The following is a 17,030-nucleotide window of genomic DNA, read 5'->3' on the forward strand; positions in this document are numbered from 1 at the left end:
TATCACGCAGTGGGGTTGAATGACTTTGCATGTACGCAGTGTTCTCCAGAAGTATTGGCAGCCAGCAACTTTACAGGTTACTTACAATCTTGGCCCCCAAAATATAAATTCAAAAATTCCTGATTTAGTTCTCAGTTGCTGACTACTTCAAAAATATGCCTGGCTACTCAATTGTTTATTGAAAACTCTAACATAAGGTGACGGTTGATGTTGAAATTCAGGTGATTATGGCGAGACACAAGACAGGTCTTCATGCAGCATGTGAGAGACTGAAGATAGAAGCAGGGGTTAGTGATCTCAAACAGCTCTTAACAAACACACAACCTGAAGGTAATGCACATGTAAATGTAATTGATTATAGACGGATCAGGATTTCACCTTGCTAATTGGAGTCTAGAAAGCAAAAGTTTGCAAGAAAACATGTTTCCAAGTTCTTTTTTCTTAATGTTTCAAAGTTATTCAAGGTTTTCATATAACAATACATAAAGTAGGCCAAAGTACCATTGGACTAAGTAAGCATACAGTTAATCAAACCCCATTATACAAATGAATTGTTGAGTTGAACCCTGTTAGAGGGAGGCATTTTCCTCAGCTGAGATGGTTTTCATGCCCCCGGTAGGGTGGCATATAGCAGTTGAACTGTCAGTCGGTCTGTCTGTCTGTGTGTCCGTCCGAAAACTTTAACGTTGGCCATAACTGTTGCAATATTGAAGATAGCAACTTGATATTTGGCATGCATGTGCATCTCATGAAGCTGCACATTTTGAGTGTTGAAAGGTCAAGGTCATCCTTCAAGGTCAAAGGTCACAAAACTAAATCCAAGGGAAGTAACAAGCTTTTAAGGGAGATAATTTCTATTATATGTCATTTGGCAGGTACAGATCAATTTCACAAGGGAAGTAATATTTTTTAAAAGGATATAATAAAAAAACAAATTTTAAGGTCAAGGTCATCCTTCAAGGTCAAAAGTCAAAAAATACAATCCAAGGGAAGTAATAAGCTATAAAAGGGAGATAATTTCTAAACCTGCCAAATTATATATTGAAATTTTATTTCAAAGCGGCGCAATAGGGGCATTGCGTTTCTGACGAACACATCTCTTGTTACCCCTACTTTTATATTCAAGTGTGATGACTTTGTAATATTGCTTATGGTGTAAATATTTTTGACATTAGTGGAAGGGTCTATTTTGTCTGCTGCAGAAAATTTAAATGAGCTTATTCATGATTTGAGTGCTGGCATGGGGCTTGTTGAATTTCTTTTGCGATCGCCTATTGTCAGTCGTCTGTTGTCCATTGTGCGGCGTAAACATTAACCTTGTTAACTCTCTAGAGGCCACAGTTATTGTCCAATCTTCATGAAATATGGTTAGAAGATTGGTCTCAATGATATCTTGGATGAATTTTAAAATGGTTACGTTTGCTTAAAAAACATGGCTGCCAAGAGGCGGGGCATTTTCCCTTATATGGCTATAAATGGCTATAGTAAAATCTTGATAACACTCTAGAGGCCACATTTATGGTCTGATCTTCATGAAACTTGGTCTGAAGATTCATCCCAAAAATATCTTGGACGAGTTCGAAAATGATGCCCGTCGGTTGAAAAATATGGCCGCCAGGGGGCGGGGCATTTTTCCTTATATGGCTTTAGTAAAACCTTGTAAACACTCTAGAGGCCACATTTATTTTCCGATCTTCATGAAACTTGGTCAGAAGATTTGTCCCAAAAATATCTTGTTATCTCAGGTGAGCAACTTTAGGCCTTTCAGGCCCTCTTGTTTTATTTCAGACTCTTTACCCAAGTATGTCCGTATCAATACATTGAAAAGTGACCTTACCACTGTGAAGAAAGCCTTTGATGCCAAGTACAAGTTCCAGTGTATGGACCTTCAAGATTTCAGGTAATTGCATTTTATCTTTTTTAATGTACATTGTACACAGATATTTTTTTTTTATTCACTTAAATTAATTTAAAGAACATATGACATTGCTGAGTTGAATTTAATTTGTTCCAGTATTTCTGCTTTGATACGGTTCATTGTTAAATGTGTCACACTTTTCTGAGTGTACTTCAAAAGAACCAAATGTAAAATATTGTGTAAGGAGGAATATTAAGCATTTTTTTGCTTCTTTATAAAGTGCTATATATTCTATATGTTATAAATTGTATAGAATAAGAGGATATTGTAGAAAATGTTTAATTATTAAGTTTTCAAAAGTGTCGTAAAGTTTTCAACAACTCCAACTGTGGAGTTTAGATATTAATGTTTTTTTAAGTTATTATGGAGAGGATTCAATATATATTAGTGTAGTAATTGACCTAGTTTTCCATTTCTTAGCAGAATTCTCCGGTTCCTGCTTTAGTAGAAGATGATCTGCTGGAATTTCTCTGTCTTAGCATTCAACTGTCCTCTGACACAGATTTGTTCCAATTAAATTTGGGGCGTGTAAAAGGACCCATTTCCAATAAATGACCTCAAAATTCCCAATTGAAGGTTTCCAAAATAAACCAATTTTGTTATGCCCCCGGATCAAAAGATCGGGGGTATATTGTTTTTGGCCTGTCTGTCTGTCATTCATTCATTGTGTGTGTCCCAAAACTTTAACCTTGGTTAAAGTTTGATAACTTTTGCAATATTGAAGATAGCAACTTGATATTTGGCATGCATGTGTATCTCATGGAGCTGCACATTTTGAGTGGTAAAGGTCAAGGTCATCCTTCAAGGTCAAAGGTCAAATATATGGCTCCAAAGTGGCGTAAAAACTTAAACCTTGGTCATAACTTTTGCAATATTGAAGATAGCAACTTTATATTTGGAATGCGTGTGTATCTCATGGAGCTGCACATTGTGAGTGGTGAAAGGTCAAGGTCATCCTTCAAGGTCAAAGATCAAATCTATGGCTTCAAAGCGGCACAATAGGGGGCATTGTGTTTTTCACAAACACATCTCTTGTTAAGTTTCAACATTCAGTTCATCTCCCATTAAGCTCTTAAAGTTAAACCTTATTAAATGTATTCTCAATTTTAAAGCATTTGTTAGCCAAGAACACAACACTTATTTCCCAATTTACGCCGGAAAGACCCAATTTTACCAAATCCAAAGAAACCCGGCCCCATTCCCAAAATGGTAAAAAAAACAACTGAGAAGGTCTCCTACACTTGTCTCATGTTGAGAAAAATTGTGACGCTTTGATAGATTTGGAACCAAGATTCAAACAAACCGTATAAAAATTTAGAGGTACTGAAGTACAGATTTATTGTGCATACTTATTTGATTCTCTGCAAATTTTTCTTAGCATTTTTGTAAAACACTGCAAAATAACACAATTTGTATTGAATAAAATATATTTTTGACTTCGCCTTCTGGTAACATTTCCATCAAAATGATGCAAGGCTAATAATTTGCATGAGTCAATAGGTGAGAAAAAAATGCCAAACACTTGCTTAGAAAAACAGGATTCTGCTTCGATTGACATCCATGATTGTCATATTAGTTGTTAAAATAGGTAAAGACTTACCTCATGTCTTAACTATGTAACTCATAATGATGTATTACATCATGTTTGTTTCAGCCCACAGGCCTGAAATATATATCAGACAGCATTATTTCAGGCAGATATCAATGTAGTGGTATGGTAAAATAATTTATTATGTCATGTTTGTTTCAGCCCACAGTGTCTGCGTGAGATTCTTCAGCCCCAGACTGTTATAGAGGATCCCCACATCCCCAATGTATTGATGTTCCCACCTGGCCTGCACACACAGCCATTATACATGAATGGCTCTATAATTCTGCAGGATAAGGTTAGAACATCAGCTTAAAACCATAACCACTGATATACACATGTTAACCCTAAACCACTTATATTACGCATTGTAACTCTTTACCACTTTTAAACAAATTTGAATCCTTAACTACATATATACGCATGTTAACCCTTTACAACTTATATACACATTTTAACCCTTTACAACTTATATACACATTTTAACCCTTTACAACTTATATACACATTTTAACCCTTTACAACCTATATACACATTTTAACCCTTTACAACTTGTATACGCATTTTAACCCTTTACAACTTATATACACATTTTAACCCTTTACCACTTGTATACACATTTTAACCCTTTACCACTTGTATACACATTTTAACCCTTTACCACTTGTTTACACATTTTAACCATTTACCACTTGTATACACATTTTAACCCTTTACCAATTGTATACACATTTTAACCCTTTACCACTTGTATACACATTTTAACCCTTTACCACTTGTATACACATTTTAACCCTTTACAACTTATATACACATTTAACCCTTTACAACTTATATACGCATTTTAACCCTTTACCACTTGTATACACATTTTAACCCTTTACCACTTGTATACACATTTTTACCCTTTACCACTTGTATACACATTTAAACCCTTTACCACTTGTGTTCTCATTTTGACACTTTTGTAGCCCCTTTGAAAAGCAAATTTAATTTAAGAATTTTTTCTTCCTAGATTCAAGTTTTCAAGGCTTCATTTTCAACCCTATGATATTGATGAGCAGAAAGCAGCATAAAACCTGAACAGCCTGGTTTCATATAGCCATCTTTACTTTGGTTTTAAGCAGGGAAGGATTACTAAGATTTAAAACTCTGGGTCAGGTGTCAGGTTTGGAACTTATTTAAAGTGGTTTAAATCTCCAATGATTTGCATAAACTATTCCATTTTGAAGGCCAGTTTTATTCCTTTGTTTCGTTCGTTGTACATTGTATTTGTGTCCTGATTGTAATCTCTGTTGTGTGTCTGATTGTTTTGCACTTGGTTTATCTCAGTACAATCCATTAATGGACATCATTTTGGGAAAACTATGCTTAATGCATGTTTACAAGGGACAGTGATTTGTGTCTCTCCTGGAGACTTCCTGTGATTTTTATTAGCTCCACTGGCCAGAGGCCAGCGGGGCTTATGTCATGGTACTGTGTCCGTGCGTGCGTTAACGTTTCCTTAAAACATCTTCTTCTCCTAAACTACTGGTCCATTTCTGATGAAATTTCGCAGGAATGTTCCTCCGGAGAACCTCTTTCAAATTTGTTCAAATTATGCCCCTGGGGTCAAATTTGACCCTGCCCTGGGGGTCACACAAATGAAAATTTGCTTATATAAGGCCTATTTTATGAAAACTTAAAAAATCATCTTGTCCATAACCATTGGGTCTAGGGCTATCAAATTTGGTATGTAGAGACAACTTATAGTCTTCTACCAAATTTCTTCAAATTATGCCCCTGGGGTCAAATTTGACTCTGCCCCGGGGGTCACAAAATTGAACATATGCTTATAGAAGGCCTTTTTTGTGAAAACTTTAAAAATCATCTCGTCCATAACCATTGGGCCTAGGGCTATCAAATTTGGTATGTAGAGACATCTTATAGTCCTCTACCAAATTTTTACAAATTATGCCCCTGGGGTCAAATTTGACCCTTCCCAGGGGGTCACAAAATTGAAAATTTGCTATATAAGGCCTATTTTGTGAAAACATTAAAAATCATCTCGCCCATAACCATTGGGCCTAGGGCTATCAAATTTGGTATGTTTTAAACTTTAAAAATCTACTTGTCCATAACTGTATGGCATAGGGCTACCAAATTTGGTATGTAGTGACAAGTAATAGTTCTCTTCTTATTTTGTTCAAATTATGCCCTTGGGGTCAAATTTGAAACTGCACCGGGGGTCACAAAATTGAATATATGCTTATAAAGGTCTTATTTTTGAAAACTTTACAAATCTACTTGTCCATAAACATTGGGCCTAGGGCTACCAAATTTGGTATGTAGTGACATCTTATAGTCCTCTACCAAGTTTGTTCAAATTATGTCCCTGGGGTCAAGTTTGACCCTGCCCCCGAGGGTCACAAAATTGAACATATGCTTATATAAGGCCTATTGTGGGAAAACTTTAAAAATATTTTTGTCCATAACCGTATGGCAAAGGCTTACTAAATTTGGTATGTAGTGACATGTAATAGTTCTCTTGTTAGTTTGTTCAAATTATTATGCCCCTGGGGTCAAATTTGAAACTGCCCCGGGGGTCACAAAATTGAATATATGCTTATAAAGGGCTTATTCTGTGAAAACTTTAAAAATATCTTGTCCATAACCATTGCGTCTAGGGCTACCAAATTTGGTATGTAGTAACATCTTATAGTCCTCTTCCAAGTTTGTTCAAATTATGCCCCTGGGGTCAAATTTGACCCTGCTCTGGGGGTCACAAAATTGAACATAATCTTATATGGAGTCTATTTTGTGAAAACTTACAAAATCTTCTTGTCCATAAACATTTGGACTAGGGCTACCAAATTTGGTATGTAGTGAAATCTTATAGTTCTCTACTAAGTGTATTCAAATTATGCCCCTGGGATCAAATTTGACCCTGCCCCAGGGGATCACAAAATTAAACATATGCTTATATCAGGCCTATTTTGTGAAAACTTTAAAAAAATATTGTCCATAACCATCCGGCCAAGGGCTATCAAATTTGGTATGTAGTGACATCTTATAGTCCTCTACCAAATTTGTTTAAATTTTATCCCTGGGGTCAAATTTGAACCTGCCCCAGGGGTCACAAAATTGAACATATGCTTATATAATGCCTATTTTGTGAAAACTTAAAACAAATTCTTGTCCATAACCATTAGGCCTAGGGCTACACAATTTAGTATGTAGTGACATTGTATAGTCATCCACTTAGTTTGTTCAAAATATGCCTTAGGAGTCAAATTTGACCCTGCCCTGGGGGCCACACAATCGATTATATGCTTATATAGAGCCTATTTTATGAAAACTTTACAAATCTACTTGTCCTTAACCATAAGGCATAGGGCTACCAAATTTGGTATGTAGTGAAATCTTAGAGTTCTCTACCAGGTTTGTTCAAATTATGCCCCTTGGGTCAAATTTGACCCTGCCCAGGGGGTCACAAAACTGAACATACACTTATATGGGGCCTATTTTGTGAAAACTTTAAAAATTTCTTGTCCATAACCATTGGGCATAGGGCTACCAAATTTGGTATGTAGTGACATCTAATAAACCTCTACCAAATTTGTTCAAATAATGCCTCTGGGGTCAACTTTGACCCTGCCATGGGGGGTCACAAAATTGAATAAACACTTATAAAGCGCCTATTTTGTGAAATCTTTAAAAATCTTCTTGTAAAAACCATTCAGACTATGGCTACCAAATTTGGTATGCAGTAACATCTTATAGACCTCTACCAAGTTTGTTCAAATTATGCCCTTTGGGTCAAATTTGACCCTGACCTGCGGGTCACAAAATTGAACATTATATACGCTTATATCTTGCTTATTTTGTGAAAACTTTTAAAATATTCTTGTCCTTAACTCTAGGACCTAGGGCTACCATATTTTGTATGTACATGTAGTGAGGTATAGTAGTCCTCTACAAAGTTTGCTCAAAGTATGCCCCTGGGGTTAAATTTGACCAAGCCCAGGGGGTCACATAAGTGTACATGTGCTTAAATAGGGCCTATATTTAAGTATTTGCACATGCAGAGAATATTTGTTTCAACCTTTTTTCAGCAGTGGAGCGATACAGGGCCATCATGGCCCTCTTGTTTATAAAAAGTTGAAAGTTTCATCCCTGATTACATGTAGCCTTGGCAGATTGCTTATCCGAGACACACTTTGTTCACTTTTATTAAACCCAGTTTAAACCAGTTTTCCAAAAAGTGACTTATAATATTAAATTACCTCATGATATTTTGAGATTCCTTTGCTGATGCAGTTTGAAGTCTATATATATGCATGCCATTGTCTTATTCTACATTAAAATGGCTATTTTTTTTCTTTAACTGTGGTATCTTGTTCAATAACTAATAAGATATTTTGAAAGTTGGCATTGCTAAAAAACTGTAAAAGTTGAACTTTTTTTAGCTGAATAAGGCAAGCGGCTATTAATTTGCTTTCATTTTAGCAGAAATGTCATGTAAAATCAATGTTAAAGGTATAACACATATATTTTAGTACTTCTTCTTTATTTCAATTAACAAGTTAAGTCATTTAAATACAGTAATAGTAACTTAATTTATAACTTTTTTGTGTCCCTAATTTATTGACCAAAAATTAGATTAGCTTCACTGGTTAATAATTAATATACCAAATACAGTATCAGATAAGCAAATCTTGTTTACACTGTAGGCCAGCTGTTTTCCTGCCCATGTGCTATCCCCACCCCCTGGCTCCATGGGGATAGACTGCTGTGCTGCCCCGGGCAACAAAACTACACACCTGGCAGCCATACTAAACAACAAAGGGTGAGAAGATATTCATATCAATAAACATCAGTACAGTCATGTTAAACAAATATGTGTGGGAATATATTTATCTTTATAAGCATTCTAATTTTTGAAGCATTGCATTAAACAAGGACTTAAACATTGCAATAGTTTAAAGTATCCGAATGTAGATTGAGAAATTGATATATATATATATTATATTAGCTACATAATTACATGTACTCTAAATCAAAACATATTTTTTTAAATAAATTAATCCATAAAAAAATCAGTGTTCTTTATAGCAATAGCAATAGCAAAAATTGCACTGCTATATTTGGTATGGCAGGCCTTGAAGAATCTGCTCGACCGTCGCACATGCGAGTGAAGTTGATGGTCGGGCGAGAAAAGTTTGTTCAATACTCGCCCAACAAGGGCTGTTTGTAGAACATGCATGCCCCCTATATGGGCTGTCAGTTGTAGTGGCAGCCATTGTGTGATTACGTTTTTTGTCTCTGTGACCTTGACCTTCGACCTAGTGACCTGAACAGCAAAAGGGGTCATCTGCCAGTCATGATCAATGTACCTATGAAGTTTCATGATCCTAGGCGTAAGCATTCTTGAGTTTTCATCCGGTAACTATTTTACTCTTTTGAGTCACTGTGACCTTGACCTTTGACCTAGTGACCTGAAAATCAATAGGGGTCATCTGCCAGTCATGATCAATGTCCCTATGAAGTTTCATGATCCTAGGTGCAAGCATTCTTGAGTTATCATCCGGAAACCATTTTTCTGTTTCAAGACACTGTGACCTTGACCTTTGATCTAATGACCTGAAAATCAATAGTGGTCATCTAAAAGTCATGATCAATGTACCTATGAAGTTTCATGATCCTAGACGTAAGTATTGTTGTGTTATCATCCGGACACCATTTTACTATTTAAAGTCACTGTGACCTTGACCTTTGACCTAGTGACCTGATAATCAATAGGGTTCATCTGCCAGTCATGATCAATGATCCTATGAAGTTTCATGAACCTAGTTGTAGATGTTCTTGAGTTATTATCCGGAAACCATCTGGTGGGGACGGAGACCCCACGTCACCAGTACATAATATACTAGTAATCTGCAAATGTGATGCTAAACTGCATCCAAGAACGAGTCACTGTGACCTTGACCTTTGACCTAGTGACCTCAAAATCAATAGGAGTCATCTGCCAGTCATGATCAATGTACTTATGAACTTTCATGATCCTAGGCCTAAGCGTTCTTGAGTTATCATCCAGAAACCATCTGGTGGACTGACGGACCGACCGACCTACCTACCGACTTACCGACATGTGCAAAACAATATATCCCCTCTTCTTCGAAGGGGGCATAAATATTAATTCAGTTCCAGAACGCCTGCCACATTGATAGAAATTGCGAACAATTTTTCGAACGAACAAAAAATAGGTTTAGTACACAAAGAAACTGCACTTTTGTTTTGACAATAAAAAATGACGTCACGGGCACAGTAAAAATAATTCTCGAAATCAGCTGCACTCTTTTCGTAGGTGTCAGTGCTCTTAGCTAATCGATTAAAAGTGAAAAAGCAGTTAATTAAATATATTGGTCATGCCGAGAAGAATAAAATTTCATTTTAATGTAAATATCAATAAAGAAATACATAACTGGTTAATTATAATACTTCTTATATTTAATTAAATATAAAGAGAAACAAAAATTATTAATAAACAGAATAATTCGTGATCAGAAGCCTTAGCCAAAATTTACCATATTGTAATCATTTGTCAATCAAGCGTTACAGTCTTTCAGTAAAAGTTTGTCTGAAATATTAAAACTCAGCATGAAAAAGGGTTCTAATTAAAAATATCTGCAAGGTGAAGGAGACAGGGAACAGAAAAAAGGTCACGAAAACGAGAAGCGGAAAGTATTGAGAAAATGAAATAGGTGTAGAAAACGTAACGAAAGCAATTAAAATCCATCAGATAATGTAGTCAATTTGTTTGCAGTTTAGTGTCACTATGTCACGTAGGTAAAAAGGTTGATCATAACTATAACTATATATATATATATATTTTGATGCAGGGCGAGTAATTAAAGTGAAGTCCCTAGTGAAGGATTGTCAGGCCTACTTGCCCTGCTGGGCGAGTGGCTCTGGAAAAATTCTTCAAGGCCTGTCAGGGGTTGAAGAATGCACTCGACCTCTCGCATATGCGAGTGAAGTTGACGGTCGGGCGAGTAAAATTTGTTAAATACTTGACCGACCGGGCGAGTGCTGTTATTAAGTTGAGAAATATAAATTCAGTTCCAGAACTCCTTCCACCTCGATACAAATTGCGAACAATTTTTCGAACGAACAAAAAATACGTTTAGTACACTAAAAAACTGCACTTTCGTTTTGACAATGAAAAATGACGTCACAGGTACAGTAAAAATGATTCTCGAAATCGGCTGTGCTCTTTTTCTCGTTGTCAGTGCTCTTAGCTAATCGATTAAGTGAATAAAACTGTTAAATATATTGGTCATTCCGTGAATTTTAATGTACATATCAATAAAACAATAATACATCACTGGTTAATTATAATACTTCTTATATTTAATTAAAAATAAACAGAAAAAATAATTATAAATAAACAGAATAATTCCGAATTTCGTGATCAGAAGCCTTAGGCAAAATTTACCATATTGTAACTGTTTGTCAATCAAGCGTGTCTTTCAGTATAAGTTCGTCTGAAATATTAAAATGGAAAAGGGTTCTTTTTTAAAATATCTGCAAGGAGGTGGCAACAGGGAACAGAAAGAATTAGAAAGGTCGTCAAAACGAGAAGCGGAAAGAATTGAGAAAAGGAAAGAGGTGCAAAAAACGTAAGGAAAGCAAATATAATCCATCATATAATGTAGTTAATTTGTTTGCAGTTTAGTGTCACTTTGTTAAGTACGTTTAAAAGGTTCTGGTTGATCATAATTATAAATAAAGATATCTATGTTTTTAATGCAGGGCGAGTAGATTAAAGTGAAGGGCGAGTGGATTGTCAGGCCTACTCGCCGTAACGGGCGAGTGGCTCTGGAAAAATTCTTCAACCCCTGGTGTTGGGCGTTATGAAAAGGCACTTATCATATCTATTAACCTAGTGTGTACACTGCAGTGTTTTGAAAATAGAGATTAATATGTGTGGATGCAACTCTGCCGATTAGGTCCATAATAACCTGTTCTTTATTGGTTTTAATGCCATTACTTTTTTATTTCAATACATTCTTATAAATATATAAATGAAGAAAATAAGAAGATTGTCTTTTGAAGAAGCATGAGAGAAGTACTTTTACCTTACTTAAAATTGTTTCTAATTGGATTCATTTTTTAGCTTCGGGCAATGCCCCCCCCCCCCAACAAGGGCTTTTTCTTTGAAACAAATAATTTTTTTTACTGACAATGGTGGAGTTTCACCGGTAGGGGACCATATTGCTTGGCAATCTCTTGTTGGGCCTAGTATCATATACTGGGCTTGACAATTTGTGTGGGTGTTTTTAGGGTCTTGTTTTGCCTACATAATACTTATGTATGTCATGCATTATTACTCTAAAAAAAGTTTTGAGTGTTTTGTTGTGCCTATTATCATATACCGGTACTAATCTTGTAGTTATACCTGGTGGGACAATGATGGTTGTTTTGAATATTGTGTTGTGCCAAGTCTAACAATTATACAACAATGCCACGCATTTTTACTATAAAAAACTGTTTCAGAGCAAATACACATTTCCATTGCAGAAGTATCTATGATTTGCAATTTTATTAGATGGAAATGTAACACAAAATTTGGTATCTACCTCAATGAAAGATTGACATTTTTGTCAATTTTAAACTTTGGTAGAGATTGATAAGGCCCAGCATTATATAACATGCATTCTGGGAAAACAGGGCTTAATGCATGCGGGCAAAGTGCTTCCCAGATTAGCTTGTGCAGTCTGCATAGAATAAATCAAGGAAACATTTTCTGAGTTGAAGCAATATTTTGTTTAAGGAAATCTCTTCTTAACAAAAAACCATTCTTGGTGGAAAGTGTTGTCCTAGATTAGCATGTCTTCACAGAAAGTGTTGTCCTAGATAAGCATGTCTTCACAGAAAGTGTTGTCCTAGATAAGCATGTCTTCACAGAAAGTGTTGTCCTAGATAAGCAAGTCTTCACAGAAAGTGTTGTCCTAGATAAGCATGTCTTCACAGAAAGTGTTGTCCTAGATAAGCATGTCTTCACAGAAAGTGTTGTCCTAGATAAGCATGTCTTCACAGAAAGTGTTGTCCTAGATAAGCATGTCTTCACAGAAAGTGTTGTCCTAGATATCCTATATAAGCATGTCTGCACAGGCTAATCTGGGACAGCACTTAACGAACATGCATTAAGCCCAGTCAGGGTTCGCACAGGGCTTGAAAAGTGCTTGAAAACGAGTCCTAGGCTTGAAAAGCCCTTGAACAAAGGTTGGCCTTGAAAAAAAGCTTGGAAAGTGCTTATTTCATGTAAAAAAAGCCTTGAAAATGTTTATTTCTGCTCAAAATTACTTATATCATCGCTTTAATTATAAACTTAAATCGTTCTTAAGGGAAATATTACGAAAATTTATCATAAATTTCTTCGCGCAAAAAGTTGAGTACGAAATATAAGTTTCGTACACTATTGAGTACGAAACGTTATGCGTACACGTCACAGATTATGTGTACTACGTCAGAGGTTCTCCATTGTGATCAATTTTCGCGAGTGAAAATGCAGCCATGGGGAAGTGTCGTTTCAAACCTGGGTGGTTAACTGAATATTACTGGGTACAGAAAAACAAAGGACATTCGAAAAGCACATTGTCGGGTCTGTATGAAGACCATTGGTGTCGGGGGATGGGGGAAAGTGCTTTGAAAAGCCACGAGAAAGAGGAAACCCACAAAGAAAACATGAAATTGAGAAGCAATGTGTTTGCTTGTAATAACTTAAAAAGTAAATACATATGATTCAGTCATTTAACAAGTTAAGAATCACCCGGCAAAAACGTTTATTCTTTTGACCACAATAATTTCTTTCGGATTTAGTGTCAATGTGAGAAGATGTAAAAATAAAGGGTAACATTTATTTTGTTTGATAACAGGGTAGGCCAGACGGCATATGCAGTTTTTTGTCAAAAATAGCCAATTAAATTCACCCTTCGGAAAATTATTAAAAATCATTCAACTTACAGAATAAGTTTTTCAAAACATTGTCATAGCATTTGTTTTCTATCAGCAAAAAGTTTATTTGAAAATAATAAAGCCTTCTATATACATATGCACATTTCAAAACATACAGGTAAGTCCGGTAATCTTGCGCGTCCGGTAATCTTGCGCACTCTGCAGTAGCGACGTCAAATGGTGTAATTTAGTGATGAAATATGGAATTTCACATTTTTAAGAATTAACGGATTTAAAATGTTCATATTCCATGCAAAACAAAAATGGGATTATTACATTTTAACACCGGTTGCATTATCTTTATAGATTGTACATGTATCGTAAAAACTGACATACTTACGATAAATTTTAAATGAATCACAGATTCCCTGCGGTCTCTAGCCCTTTTCATACTTTAAATTAAAAATTCATAAATCCAACGTGTAATTTAGCATTCCACTGCATAATACCGATCAGTTATGTATTTTTGGCCATTGAAAATATATCCTATCAGACAACATTGTTACCATTTCCCGCCATTCTGTCAAACCACATTTGGTATGATGTCCGCATGCGCAATGGCCTAGTTTTGATATTTTCTGTAAACTATGGAAGTATGATCTGGGGTAAAATCAAACCTGATATGCATAAACATTTTTTCACGCTAGAAATCAATCATTTTATATTTTTATTGTTTCTTTTGCTACAGTCAACAGAATGACACCACCATCATCACCAAAACTGAACTAAAAATCCTCATTAAATTTGAATGGTTTTACAAAGTGATTTTTAAAATAATTTTCTGGAATGTTTTTTGGCACTACTTGGACACCATATGTCTACAATTTTGCCCAAATGAGGTTATTACACCAAGTGCGCAAGATTACCGGACACACTGACAGTTTGAAAATGAGGTGAGTCATGTTTGTTTTGAAATCAAATCGGACAGTTCGTCACTGAATTAATGACATATTTTTGTGTTAATAAGCACATGAAATTCTTATTTTCATAATAAAATAAGATATGATATTGTCAATTTATACAACATGTTTTTAAACCAATTGACCCTTAACTGCGCAAGATTACCGGACAGCATCGTAACTCCTTCAATCAGTTCTGGTTAACTTTTTGCTGCAATTTCCACTCTGTAAGCTATTTACAAAAGATTTCTTGCTAAAACTTTGTAAATTTATTCCTTTACCTAATGTATATCTTAGACACTTATCATTTTGTTTTTATTGGGGCATTATGGAAAATTAAATTCAAATTAATCGGAACTGCTGATAATCCGGAACTGGCTGACAAACTGTATGTGAGACTCGTTGAGTTAAGGATGGAAAACATGTATGCAATAACTAAAAATAACATGTATGAGTTATTGTGGAATAATTTTAATTTGTTTGAGCAAATAAATGATATTTACTGTGTTAAACTTGCTTGAAAATGCATTTTATTAAGGAAACTAACGAACGGTTATCGGCCTTGAAAATGAAAATTTGGCCTTGAAAAGTGCTTGAATTTAGGCAGGTTTTTTTTTGATTTACAGACGATTCGCGCCCAAGTCTTTTCGCACCCTAGTTATTTCGCCCCCAAGACGTTTCCGCCCTGGTCGTTTCGCACCTGGTCGTTTCGCCCCCATACTAGCGGAACAATAGTTGTTGAGTAGTTTAATTGATGACCATCGCTTATGTCGAATCCCATTTCCCAATTTGCAGCAAAGTCATCGACATCAATATCGGCCTCTGATCTATGTGTCTGTTCTTTTTTAGAACAAGGACTGCAGACGAAGTCAAGCTCGCATCCTGACGTCACAGCGGCTTTGTATTCCTCAAGAGAAATACCTGTGAAACGAAGGAATTATTGTTTAATTACTGCATAGCGTCTCTTAAAATAAATACATCTAAAACAAAGGTCTCGATCTAAGAAAAAAGTAATCGCCATACAAATTACAACTTCTACCTTTACGGAGAATTATTAGAAATAGTGACATCCTTTAAATACTTAGGTATAACAGCCCAAACACTAGCAGAACGCGAAAATAGAGCTCTACATAGACTTTTCACTATTATAAATTAATACGAAAAAATACATACAAAACTACTGCCATGTAATTTAATGTTACAATTTAAGATATAATTTTATTGATTAAGTACTGATGAATTACTGTCTTTTTGTCAACTACATACAACACTACTTAGACTATAGCCATGTTATTTAATTAATTACATAAAATATATCGATGGATTATATAATAACTTTTTTATTATAAGTAAATGTATATCGTTTTATTAGTAAATCAAGTACATAGATGAACAAGTTGATTTATCATTTCATTATAAATAAATAATAATAATAACCCTAAAAAAAACGACATTTTTTAAAATCCTTTTTACTGTGAAGCGAATACACGACGATCTTTATCTGATAGTTAAAATAACATAACGCAACAACATCGGATTAGTGGCAATGTTAAAATAAGCTGTCCGCATTGAATGGCATGTTTATAACACCTGTTCATACTGTTAATCAAATATCCATTTAAAAGAAAACTGATTTGTTAATTTATTGACAATCGAAGGCGGGTGTCAGTAATTGATTGTTGCCTAAGCACCACTTTGTGCGTAAGCTGTCAAGTTAATCAATGGAACTTATCGCAATTAAGATGTTTAATTATGTCTTACGACTTAAACATAGAGTTTCAAGGTTTATTGTCTCGTCCATGACATGTACAATATAATAATACATAAAATAACACAATTTACAAACATGCATGGCCAATCTTACAGATTTGCCCCTGTTAACCTTATGTTAAACACCTGTTATAAAATATTGAAGTTGATACAACACTGGTGTTTGTAAAACTGGTTACTAATGCGCATAGTGAAAAATGATGTAAAAGAGCGACGACCTAAGTGAACTGGTTAACAGTGGCTTTCTGTATTTTTCCTATATAATAGATTCTATACACAAAATATATTCAATATACCATCAACTTATGACTAGAATTTCTTACTATACACAAGTACATTATATAACAGAGATAATAAATATACTATCGCTGCTATTTAGATAAAATAAGAAACACTACTACTTATTTACACATGTCATCACTTTCTTATTATTATTTCCATTTACAAAGTCATTTTTAATTGAATTTAATAAATAGTAATACTAATAGAATATCACGCATACAAGAAACCAACTGTTTTATTTCCATACATTGTATTGTATTAAATATGAAATTGCACTACATGAATATTTTTTGGAATATAATAGAACAGAACACATAGTTTATTCGAGTATACATAGCACACAATAATAAATTACAGCAAAGCACATTTATAAACTGAAAGAGTCGTAATTATTTACATTACAATATATAGCAGCACTGTTATTCTTTTAATACAGATCTCCAAATGTTTTCACATTTCGTTTTCTACAAATGGTAAGCGCTATAGCTACCATAACTAACACCTGTTTTATCACAATTACATAATGAGGGAATGAAATACATTGTTAATTTAAGACTCATGCTATTTAAATTT

General features: G+C 34.9%; 2 protein-coding genes and 1 pseudogene across 2 annotated transcripts in view; 2 read left to right on the forward strand and 1 right to left on the reverse strand.

Moving 5' to 3' along the window:
• Nucleotides 1–17,030, forward strand: part of LOC127837787 (tripartite motif-containing protein 45-like) — a 96,952-nt gene that overhangs the window by 32,524 nt on the left and 47,398 nt on the right. The window lies entirely within an intron of this gene.
• Nucleotides 1–17,030, reverse strand: part of LOC127837813 (solute carrier family 49 member 4 homolog) — a 97,919-nt gene that overhangs the window by 19,439 nt on the left and 61,450 nt on the right. The window lies entirely within an intron of this gene.
• The window catches only part of LOC127837791 (G-protein-signaling modulator 2-like), a 149,909-nt pseudogene that overhangs the window by 2,514 nt on the left and 130,365 nt on the right, over nt 1–17,030 (forward strand).

This window comes from Dreissena polymorpha, chromosome 7 (genome assembly GCF_020536995.1).
Source record: "Dreissena polymorpha isolate Duluth1 chromosome 7, UMN_Dpol_1.0, whole genome shotgun sequence".
NCBI classification, from domain to species: domain Eukaryota; kingdom Metazoa; phylum Mollusca; class Bivalvia; order Myida; family Dreissenidae; genus Dreissena; species Dreissena polymorpha.